The 11,680-nt window shown below is 47.3% G+C and overlaps 1 long non-coding RNA gene across 1 annotated transcript; it reads left to right on the forward strand.

Annotated features, from left to right (window-relative positions):
* The first annotated feature begins 684 nt into the window (after window positions 1–684).
* LOC108283334 lies at window positions 685–2,450 on the forward strand. The gene is made up of 3 exons (XR_001816790.1): window positions 685–738; window positions 914–1,059; window positions 1,633–2,450. It is a non-coding gene; the product is annotated as an uncharacterized LOC108283334 (long non-coding RNA).
* Window positions 2,451–11,680: the final 9,230 nt, after the last annotated feature.

An 11,680-nucleotide genomic window follows, 5' to 3' on the forward strand; every position in this document is an offset into this window, starting at 1 on the left:
AAATAAACTTAATGTGTGTTCTGGAATAAGCAGTACATGTACATTCAAAAGATACCAAAGATTATACAAGGAGGGAAAAAAGCAAACATCTTTTCCCTTCTCCTTTTTTCAGCCATCCCAATTGTCCCTGGAGGTAACTCTTGCCCCTACTTTCTCAGTCTTTCCTCATGTAGTCTAGGTGATTAATAATATATACGTATTCTTTTGTTTGATTTTTCCCATAATTAAATGGAAGCAAACTCGATATGCTGTTTAACAAGATGCTTTTTTGACCTGACATAACATCTTAGATGTCATGTTGTATTTCTATCCATCTACCTATTTATAAATTGCCTTATTCTTTTTCATAGTTCCAGAGAGCTCTATTGTAGGCATATACTGTATTCTCTATTGAGGGACATTTACATTATTTCCCCTTTGATTTGCTTGTTCATTGAGGCAGCAAATATCCTTGTACATACATCCGTTGCTTTGCATATGTGCTAACATGTTTGTAGGATAAATTACCTAGGAGCCAAACTGCCAAATCAAAGTCGATACACATTTTAAATTTTGATAGCTATTGCCCAATTGCTCTTTACAGAGGCTGTCCCAGTTTACGCCTCCACCACCTTCACCTTATTTTAATCCTCTGCAGAGCAATTACCACTTTCCAATATTGTTTGTTCATTGCTTTTCTCCCCCAGGGTGGAAACCATTTCATTGCTGCTGGGCTCCCGGGACGTAGATCATTGTCTGGTAAGCACTCAATAAATAGGCTTGGAATAAATGAAGGGACAATTGAAAATGGACACAGTAAAAGAACTAGAAGTTTGGCATCCAAATGACATCGGGTTCAAATCCTGGCTCTGTCATAACTGTGTGGCCTGAGGCAAATTCCATTCTGAGCCCCATTTCCTCATCTGGTAAACAGAGATAATAATAACTGCTACTTTGAAGACTTACTCTCAGGACCAAATAGGATCACAGCTGTGACAAGTGTTTTGGGATCGTAGACAGCTCCAGCTCTGTGCAGTTACTAGGATCCTCGACTGATGAGAAACCATCTCCAGCTAAGAGGTAAATCCTAAATCAATGTGCTATTTAAACTTAGTGACGATGCATGTTGGACCCCATAAACTTCCAATTAAACCTGTTGAAGTCACAAGGATCATTTGGCAGGGATTCTATTGGCTAGGCCTTATTGAATAGAAGGTCGATTTGCCAGCAAATACTCCTTACAGAGAAGCAGATGTCTAGAGCCCTAGGCTTAAGGTCTATCAAAAGAATCAGGGCACACTGATTTTTCTAGATCAAAAATAATGTTCATTTAAAGACACTGCTGATGGCTGGGTGAGTGGGACAGGAGTGAAAGAGTATGTTCTAGCAAGGGTCAGGGGAGACACCTTTTCTCAACGGTGTAAGAGTTAGTTCCCCAAGGGAGCGGACTTCCCCAGAGAATGAGCAAATAAAAGATTTAACGGTTCTTGCAGGAACTAGCCAGAACCAATTACAATTAGGACCAGCCTGGCTTAGCATAAAAAGTCTGGTAGAAAACTGCATGCTGAGAAATAGAGTGTCTTATTGGGGAAAAGGGCTGGCTGGTTTCCAGAAATCACCGGGCATAAGGCCACCCTGCTGTCTCTGTTTTAGGTTGTGATTGACCACTGAGTAGCTGCCCAAATTGAGATGCCCTGCTCAGTACCCAGCCTGACAGGACAATTGGCCTGCACTGCCCTGGAGGCTGCTGGGAGGGAGCTGGTAGAACTCATTATGGAAGGACAGAGCCTCTGAGCACGCTGGGAATCTGAACTGACAAAGCCCAAGGGCCTGGGAGTTGGATCACTGGGAAGAGACAGCCCAAGTGTTGTGTGTCCTGGATGTACAGAGGAAAATGAAGTTTCAGAAATTGCTCAGTACCAAAAGAGCTCTGGTATTGAAATCCAACTCTGACCCACTCTCCATGTGGCTTTGGACATGCAATTGACCTCTGTGAGGCTCAGTTTTATCGCCTGCAAAATAGAGATGAGAATAAATCTCTTTCCCGGAATAAGAAGTAAACATGCTGTAACTATGACATTGAAGATCATCAACATAACCACTAGCAGCTATTTGACATTCTCCAGATGTCAGAGACCATTCAAAGAATGTTAAAATTGGGCCAGGCACAGTGGTTCACACCTGTAATCCCAGCGTTTCGGGAGGCCCAGGCAGGAGGGTCACTTGAGCCCAGGAGTTTGAGATCAGCCTGGACAACATAGTGATAACCCTCCATCACTATAAAGAATTAGAAGGGTTTGGTGGTGTGCATCTGTAGGCCCAGCTACAAGGGAGGCTGAAGTGGGAGGATCGCTTTAGCCCAGGAGTTTAAAGTTGCAGTGAGCCATGATCAAGCCGCTGCACTCCAGCCTAGGCAACAGAGCAAGATCCTCTCTCAAATAAAATAAAACAAAATAAAAATAATATTAAAAATGCATTATCTGTGTGATCCTCACAACAAGGCCTATGCTGTTATTCTCACGTTATAGATGAGGAAAGTGAGGAGTACAGATAAGACGTTGCCCTAGGTTAAACAGCTAGAAGCTGGCAACGTTTGAATTCGGAGCTGAACACTCTGGCTCTGGGCCCACTCTGGTCAGCATGTGCTAGCCAATCCGGACAGGAAGCACTAAAAAGAGAAGGGCCCTGCCACGCCTGGCAGAAAGGGATGCTCAGGAACAACATGTTCTCCTTTCTCCCACCCCTCATGCCCACCTAGGAGCATTCTAGGCTAACTCTGACTTAAAAATCTGATGTGTGCCAACCCCATAGCTGGAGAGGAACAAACTTCCATATTCCCCTACAGGATTTTTAGAAGCTCAAAAATGCTATAAACAGTCCAGTTCCCAAAAGACCAAGTCCTATTATCCAAGATGTATAATAACCCCCTGCTGTCATTAACCTCCAAAGACAAGAATGATTTGAGGAAATTGAACCCGGGGAAAAGCAGTCTCCATGTACAGGCATCGGTGAGATGAGCTTTGAGGGCTGAACATTCAAGGCACAGATGAACAGCATGGCCTCACCAGGGGAAGCCTCAATGCCAGGGACTGGGGAAGGTTAGCAGCAGGGAGGTGGGGACTGTGGCAATTCCGAAAGATTGTAATGGATCATGACCATTACAACAGAGGCTTTATAACTTAGGGCATCCTACACGCTTGCTTCTGCTATCAATCTGTCCTTTACACATCTGTCTTCCCACCTCAGTGTCACATAGGGAACCCACACACCATCTACTGGGTAGAATGGAACCCATTATATGTTGTATTACTTTCTTATTGTAAGAGATTTTTCCCAAACTTTGCAGCTTAAAACAACATAAATTGATTATCTTATAGTTCTGAAGGTCAGAAAGTCCAAAATGGACTTATGGGGCTATAATCAAGGTGTCAACAGGACTGGGCTCCTTCTGGGGCTCTAGGGGAGGATGTGTTCCTTGCTTCTTCCAGCTTCCAGAGGCGCCTGCATTTCTTGGCTTGTGGCTGCATCACTCCTAGTACTGTTTCTGTTATCACATTCCGCCCCCTAGACCCCGGCTGCTGCCACTTCAGCCTTTCTCTTACAGAGACCACTGTGATTATATTGGGCTCACTCAAATAATCTAGGATAATTCCTCCATCTCAAGATTAATCACATCAGCAAAGTCCCTTTGTCATGTGAAAACATTCAGAGGTTCCCAGAAGTAGGACATGGACATCTTTGAGGGGGACATTATTCGGTCTTACTACAGCTCTATTCAACAATGTTAACGTCAGTAATCTAATCTCCTTGTGCTTCAGTTTGCTCATCTGCACAGTGGATTAAATAATATCACTTACTCCGTAACGTGGTTCTGAGAAGTAAGCGGGTTAATATTCATAAAGCACTGAGCCCTGGGCTGGCACTGCCCAGCTGCCCAGCAGAATGTGATGGGGGAATCCAAGAGTAAGAGTGACCCCACCTTCCCCTTCCTTCTCCCTAACTCAGCTGGGTGTAAGGAAGATGCCAAGATCCCACACCTGGCCCCATTGTTCCTTGAAGCAGCCTGCTCTTCCTGCTGTCCCAGTACTTCACACTTGGCACTGATGACCCCCTGAGCCTCACCTCCTAATTCAGCCCCCACCAGGCCTCCAGTGCCGAGTGACTTGCCTATGTCTTCCTAATACATTGTGCTACTTCTCTCTGGAGTCCAGGTTCCCAGGGCTGCCTTTCACCCCTGGCTGACCCCTAGTTTACTTTCAGAAGGAGCTCAGCTATCTCCTCTTTGTAGCGAGCTTTTTCAGCACCCACGGCTGGTGCAGGAGTCCGTCTTGGTTCTCAAGGCTGTCCACCCTCACTCATACTATGTCACATTTTGCATGACACTGCAGATAGCTGTCACCATTGGCGCTCCCCCTGAGGCCTCCAAACTCCTCAGGGGAGGACCTTCCTTTTTCAGTTTCTAGAGGCCTCCCACGTCGGCCTGCCTTAGGCCCTGGAATCAGCCCTCAGCCAGCGACAGAGGAAGTGGGGGAGGCTTCCCTGCCTCTCAGTGGAGACAACTTTGCATCACATTCTGTGTAATCTCTCAGAGCCCCCAGTGGACTGAGCCCAGCTGCCCACAGTGGTACCTGGCTTCACAACACACCCTCAGTGACCCCCTTTCCTTCCCCACCTCCTCACATTCTTATGATACAGGAGTTAGGAAGAAACTGCTTAGGCAGAGAGCAAGTGCATGGAAGTCCTCAGTAAGGCTTTTCTTTTTAATAAAAAGCAGCCCCGAATCATTTTCTAATCAAGAGCAGCCTGCAAGCTGGGAGCCTGCACAAGTGAATGCTGGCAGGAACTAAGGACTAGACAGTTTCAAAATGATGGCTCCATCTTCCCTTCTCTGCCAGCCATGCGTGTCATAAGGAGCAGACAAGATGGCACCCATCAACTGGAAAGCCCATTTGCATAAGAAGATTAGGGTGGGCACCCAGCCTTCCCTGCACACTATGTAAACGTCATAGCTAATTGAGCCAGTCTGTGAGCCCCACATAAATCAGACACCACCTCCTACAAAAATTGAACAATAAAACTTCATTCATTTGCCACTAACTGGTCCTTTCCAATGGGACACTCCTTCCTCTACAGAGGAAGCTATTTCTCTTTCTCTTCTCTTCTACCTATTAAACCTTCTCTCCTAAACTCCTCATGTGTATCCATGTCCTAAATTTTCCTGGCACGTGACAATAAACCCCAGGGTATGTTCCCCAGACAACATAGCCACTTCACTTGCAGTGTTTCTGGGATAATTTTTCAAACAGAAGACTTGCACTGAATTATCATCTCAGGGTGTTAGGGGACCCAAACCAAGACAAAGAAAGAAAATGTAATTGGGGTAACTAATGTAATTGTTAAAGCACAGAACTGGTGCAAGGGAAGCTGAGGAAATAAGGAAGTCTCTGAAAATCCCTGAAACTTTCAGAGTGAGGGAGAAGTCCAGGTTCCTTCATCTACATGGGATAATTATTTAAATATTAAATGATGGCCAGGTGTGATGGCCAAAGTGCTCCCAGCACTTTGGGAGGCTGAGGCAGGAGAATTGCTTGAGCCCAGGAGACCAGACTGGGCAACATTGTGAGACCTCGTCTCTACAAAACATTTTGGACCATTACTGGGGAGTGGTGGTGTGCACCTGTCGTCCCAGCTACTCAGAAGTCTAAGGTGAGAAGATTGCTTGAGCCCAGGAGGTCGAGGCTACAGCAAGCTGTGATCACACCACTGCATTCCAGCCTGGGCAACAGAGTGAGACCCTTTCTCAAAGAAAAAACAAATAAATAAATATTTAATGGTGACTCTATGCAGCCAGAAGGCTTGGATCCACACCAACAGAGGGCACAAAAGATGTGCTCATTTCCTGTATCCTCCACAAGGCCCAGCCAGGAGCTGAGCTCACACAGTCGTCCCCTTAGAGACTGTCTCTTCTCTGGGCTTGTTTTGATCCTTTGTTGCAGAGCATGTTCTTATGCAGTCAACTGTGCACCCAGAACAGGGGGCCAGGCAGGGGGCCTTATTTACTCAGTTCCGCAGTGCCTGGCACACTGTCTAGCACAAAAATCACTCACCTCAGTTGGATGATTTACGATTTGGTGACACCCCTCCCAACGTCAAAATGTCCAGGGAGCTAAAAGAAGGTAACCACTAAACAGATTGCAGAAGGGCAGTGCCCAGCTGGTTGCTGAGTCTCCAGGGCCTCACCAGGGCACAGCACATTACATGCACTTGAGAAAGGAGGGAAGATTGTGCTAAGATCACCCAGAGAACTTCTCTTGGTGCCTTCCTGTGGAGCCCTCTGGGCTCCCAGGCTGCCCCGGGGTTCCCCAGCCCTGAGAGATCGTTATTGTCTAAGCAGAAGCTCTAAAGCTATCTGTATTCCCCAGACCTTCCCTCCCCCACTCTGTGGCTCAGAGGTCCTGAAGTAAAGATGCTGGATGCGGTAGATGGTTTCAGTGAGGCCTCTTCCCACCATCCACCAGTTGAGAGTGGCAGGCCATTGTCACTGGGGACCTCAGTCACTGTTCTCACAGAGCCAGGATACCCAGCAGGGCACGTGGTCTCAGTTAAGCCCCTGTTAAGAGTCTCGCATGTGACACTCCCAGGATCCTGCCCGGAGTAAGTTGACATTACTGGGGTCTCTCAGGCCACAATTCTGGGGCTCAGAAAGGCTCTGTGCCCCTCCCCTGGCTCATCACCCGAAGTTGGGCTCTTCCCACCACATCTAAGGGAAAGGAAGGAGGCAACTGCCCCAAGAGGCAGCCCCTTGGTTGCACCAAATGAGAACATTCTAGAGCTTGAACTCCCATCTCACTGAACCCTCAGTGCTCCTTTGGGGCACCCACCCAGCTGGCCACAGGTTTAGAAAGAGACTCTGCTCTCTGTCTGGGCAGCTGAGGTCCTACTCCCTTTCAAGGCTTAGCAGCTTGAGGGAGGTGGCCCTGGATGTGGCTTGCAATTTGCAGAGGCTGCTGACAAGCCTGCAGAGTAGAGCACATCTGTGAAACGCTCTGTCCACAAATGCAGGCGTCAGTACCCAACAAAGACCACAGATCACCCCCTGGGGGTCCTCCACCTCCAAACATCAAAGAGCATAATGGCCTTGCTGCTAAGCCCATCAGTGTCCAGTGAGGATCAATGCAATCCATTCTACCCATGCTATTCACTGGAAATGTGGATGCAGCCACAGCAAAGGAGCTTGGAGGTTTTGTGAAAGCTGCCCCACCCAGCCGTGCATGGCAAAGCCTCTTTCAAATAGACTTCCTCCACAGCAGGGATGTCCTGGTCCATCTAAGCTGGGTTTTTTTTTTTTTTTTTTTAATAGTATCAGGCTCAATTTTAAAAGCAGAAATATTAATTAATCTATTTGTAATTAATTGTAATTAATTTTTAAAACAGATACACATTTTAAACAGATAAGCATGGTGCATGGTTGAAGCCCCAGCAGTCAGGCATTTCAGCATGCCTATGAAAAGAGTTGAACTGTAGGCCAGTCGCGGTGGCTCACGCCTATAATCCCAGAACTTTGGGAGGCCGAGGTGGGCGGATCACAAGGTCAAGAGATCGAGACCATCCTGGCCAACATGGTGAAACCCTGTCTCTACTAAAACTACAAAACTTAGCTGGGCGTGGTGGTGTGTGCCTGTAGTCCCAGCTACTCAGGAGGCTGAAGAAGGAGAATTGCTTGAACCCAGGAGGTGAAGTTTGCAGTGAGCCGAGGTCGTGCCACTGTACTCCAGCCTGGTGCCTGGTGACGGAGTGAGACTCTGTCTCAAAAAAAAAAAAAAAAAAAGAGTTGAATTGTGAAATACTTGAAGAGATTCCTTCTGAGCCAAATATAAGTCACGATGGCCCATGACACAACCCCAGGAGATCCTGAGAACATGTGCCCCAGGTGATCAGGCTACAGCTTGGTTTTATAAATTCTGGGGAGACATCAGTCAATACACGTAAGATGCACATTGGTTTGGTCTGAAAAGCAGGACAACTTGAAGCGGGTGTGGCAATTGGCTGAAAGAGATAAGTTATTGTCTACAGACCTGGAATCTATCGGAGGGAGAGTCTGGGTTAAGTAAGGGGTTGTGGAGGCCAAGGTTCTTATTTGCTGATGAAACTTCCACATAGCAGGGTACAAAGAGGATGAATGGTAAATGTTTCTTATCAGACTTTAAAAGGTGCCACACTCTTAGTTAATTCTCTCCTGGATAACGGAGAAGATCTGGAAACAGAAGGGGATTCTCTATAGAATGTAGATTTTCTCTACATGGGACAGTTTTACAAACCATTTCAAAATATGCCAGAGAGATCAGGCATGGTGGCTTACACCTGTAACCCCTGCATTTTGAGAGACTGAGGCTGAAGTATCTCATGAGTACAGGAGTTCGAGACCAGCCTGGCCAACATGGCAAAACCTCGTTTCTACTAAAAATACCGCCAGGTGTGGTGGTGCGCACCTGTGATCCCCGCTGCCTGGAAGACTGAGGCAGGGGAATGGCTTGAACCTGGGAGGCAGAGGTTGCAGTGAGCTGAGTTCACGCCACTGCACTACAGCCTGGGCGACAGAGAGAGAATGTCAAAAAAAAGAAAAAAATAAGCCAAAGAAATATATTGTGTGGTAAAATATTTCAATTTCTCAGGGCCTGAGACCTCTCATGTGATACATTAGAGGTAGGTTGGAAGTGGTGTCTAATTGCTGCCAAAGATTCTGTTTTGTCATTCTAAAGATCTTTGTTTTCATTCTAATGCTGGTCAGCTGTGCCTGAATTCCAAAGGGATGAGGGTATCTTGAGACCTGCCGGACTCCCCCTTCCCATCTTGGCTTGCACTGGATTTTCGGGTTTACTTTGGAGTGCTTCTGGCCATGATGGTGGTCCAACAGTTGGTTGGGGAGCTTAGAATTTTATTTTTGGTTTACAGGTGGTTGGAAGAGGTCCAGCAGGAGCCCAAAGGTCAAAGGCCAGGACTTGTCCTGGGGGAAGTGTGCATGAGTTGGTCTTGATCTCATCCATACAGGCGTGAAGTCCTGGCTTGTTAAGAGTATCTCGCAGGGGTGAAAATGGTGGTCTGCCTGCCCAAGGATACATCTGGGCCAGCTGATGACTCAAGCAGCCCAGAGGAATAGACAGACTTCATTTCTCAGAGGAGTCTTCACCTGTTTCCACAGGTTCTAAAGCTCTGGCCTTTGTCAACCTCTGCTTCCAAGGAGTCCTTGCACACCCTGGGACCAGCCTTATGGGATTAGTCACGTTCCTGTCTCATAGCTACTAAGCTCCACTGTGTGCCAGGCTGGCTATACCCATGATTTCCAGCCTCACGACACTCTTGGAGATGGATTTAAATAACCTCTTTGTGCATATAAGCTAACTGCAGTCAGAGACATACAGTGACTTGCCCAAGGTTACACACATGAAACATTTCTGGGCCGGAATTGGGGTGTAAGTTTATTGAACATCAATCCAGCCTCATGCAGTGCATTATGGAGTCCAGAGGACTACAGATTTGCATGGAAGTGGCTCAGGCAGCAGCCTGATGACTTCCCATGTAACCTGAGGACATCTGTCCTAGACAGCCAGCTCCTCACCTCTGCCATCAGTGGGCTCTGCCAAGGTCAGCTGCTCGCAGCACCTGCTGGCTAGGGCTTCAACCAGCTATTGAGTGATGGCATTGAGGCACCTCTTTGGGTCTGTCATTCTAAATAAGTCCAGGTCTCACTTTGGCAGGTAGAATAGGAAAGATACGAAGAGGGATCTCTGAACACACTAGGGTTTTTCACCCTTTGTGATGCTGCACCTGTTCCTCTGCATGCATGTGTCCCTGTGAAGCCACAGTGCTTTCCAGTTACTGCTCCGACATGACCTCTGCTGGTCTAGTACCTCCTTCTTCCAGCCTGGCCACCTCCTCCATGCAAGGACAATGCCTTGTCCTCATAGTTCATCTTCGCTGCAACACATTGCATTGTAACTTTGTTGATTGTGCTTCCGTCTTCCTCAGCAGTCACAAGCTTGTTGAGGACGTGGGGAATGGTTTCTCTGGCTCATGCATCTCTACACCTGCTGGGACTCACTGACACTTGGCACATAGTAACGGCTCAGGACATGGCATTAGCTCAATCTGGTATGACTTGATTGGAAAGGGATGTGGGCAGAAGCACTGGCTCCTGAGTTGACATAAAGCTCAGACTTCATGAGTTCCTGCACAGATATCAGCTGTTCCTGCACAGGAGGAAGAGAGGGAGGAGGAGAGGGACAGGGAGAGGTGAGCGGAGAAAAATCTTTCTCCCTTTCACTGAACAAAGTCCCTGCTTTAATCTGACTGGAACAACTTGAGCCAATCACTGTGGTCAGTAGTGAGTCAGTGAATTGACTGCCTTGCGCCTGCGGTACTAAACGGATCTGTTTTTGTTGGGTAGGCCTATGGACACCTTGCCAAAATCTGAGGAAGCTGAGAGGCTGGGGAAAGAGGCTGACATATAGTTTTTCAGAAAACAACATTTAGCAGAGACTTACAAATAAGCCCTCGTCTCCAGATTCATGGTCTCCCTGGGCCTCAGACCCAGGGAAGAGATGCGTGGGACAATCAAGGCGGGCCCCTGAGGGAAAGAGAAAGACAACGTTGAATGTGAATCTGCCTACGGGCAGGATTGATGGTCAAGGTTGCTTGACCTAAGAGCAGGACTTACTAGGTAATCAGATGCTCTTACACAAGGAACTGGAGCTAAAAGCTAAATTTTAGAAGCATTCCTGGAACTGGGGTTAATCAGAGGTCAACGTGGAGGATCAGCACCTGAGATGGGGCTGCTTCTGTCTCCATGCAATCACAGCCTGGCTTTCACCAACAGAATTGCTCTTTCAAGGTGATGGAGTTCCACGCAGATGGAGTTCAGTGACCACAGGGAGGAAGTCACCATCCTAACTATAGCTTCAGTCCAGGCCAAACACCAGCTGCCACTGCCTGAGGACGGCCACTGCCTGTGTTTGTAAATATGTAACAGTTTCATTGGATCACAGCATGCTCTTGCATGCAGCCTATGGCCACTTTCACAGGATAAGGCTAGCTGAGTGTGGCCCCAGAGCAGAAACTACCTGGTACTTTACAGAATAACGGTTGCCCACCCCTGATCTCCAGAGAATCCCAAACGCTTGCTGCTAAGGTTTGCCAAGCCACCTGCTCCCTGCACTGTGGGCATCTTGGTTTTTCAACTCTTCTTCAGTGCCTGAGCAGGCCAGGGATCTTCTGGTTAATGAAACTTTAGCCTTAATTAAACAAACTGGAGTCTGTTTATATTGCATACAATATTAAAAACTTTAAAACACCAGCTGCACACCCCAATGCAACCATCACCACCACATACACACATGCACACGCACACACACATACTCCCTCCTAGGTGTATTTATTTCCCAGCATCTTCCCAGGAGACACCCCCTCAGATTCCCAGCATGAGACTCCATATGGGTTACAGAAAATAAGCCCATCTTTGAGGCCTTGGTTTCTATAGGAAAGCAGCACACAAAGGGCTTCAGATCAACATGCTACCTGTGGGGGATGCCCAGGTTCGTGGCGTCTTTAACAAAGAATTGGACAAAATGCACAAAGGCAGGAAGGAATGAAGGGATTTATTAAAAATGAAAGTATCCTCCACAGGGTGGGAGTGAGCCCAAGCAAA

Source organism: Cebus imitator, unplaced genomic scaffold (genome assembly GCF_001604975.1).
Source record: "Cebus imitator isolate Cc_AM_T3 unplaced genomic scaffold, Cebus_imitator-1.0 Scaffold13, whole genome shotgun sequence".
NCBI classification, from domain to species: domain Eukaryota; kingdom Metazoa; phylum Chordata; class Mammalia; order Primates; family Cebidae; genus Cebus; species Cebus imitator.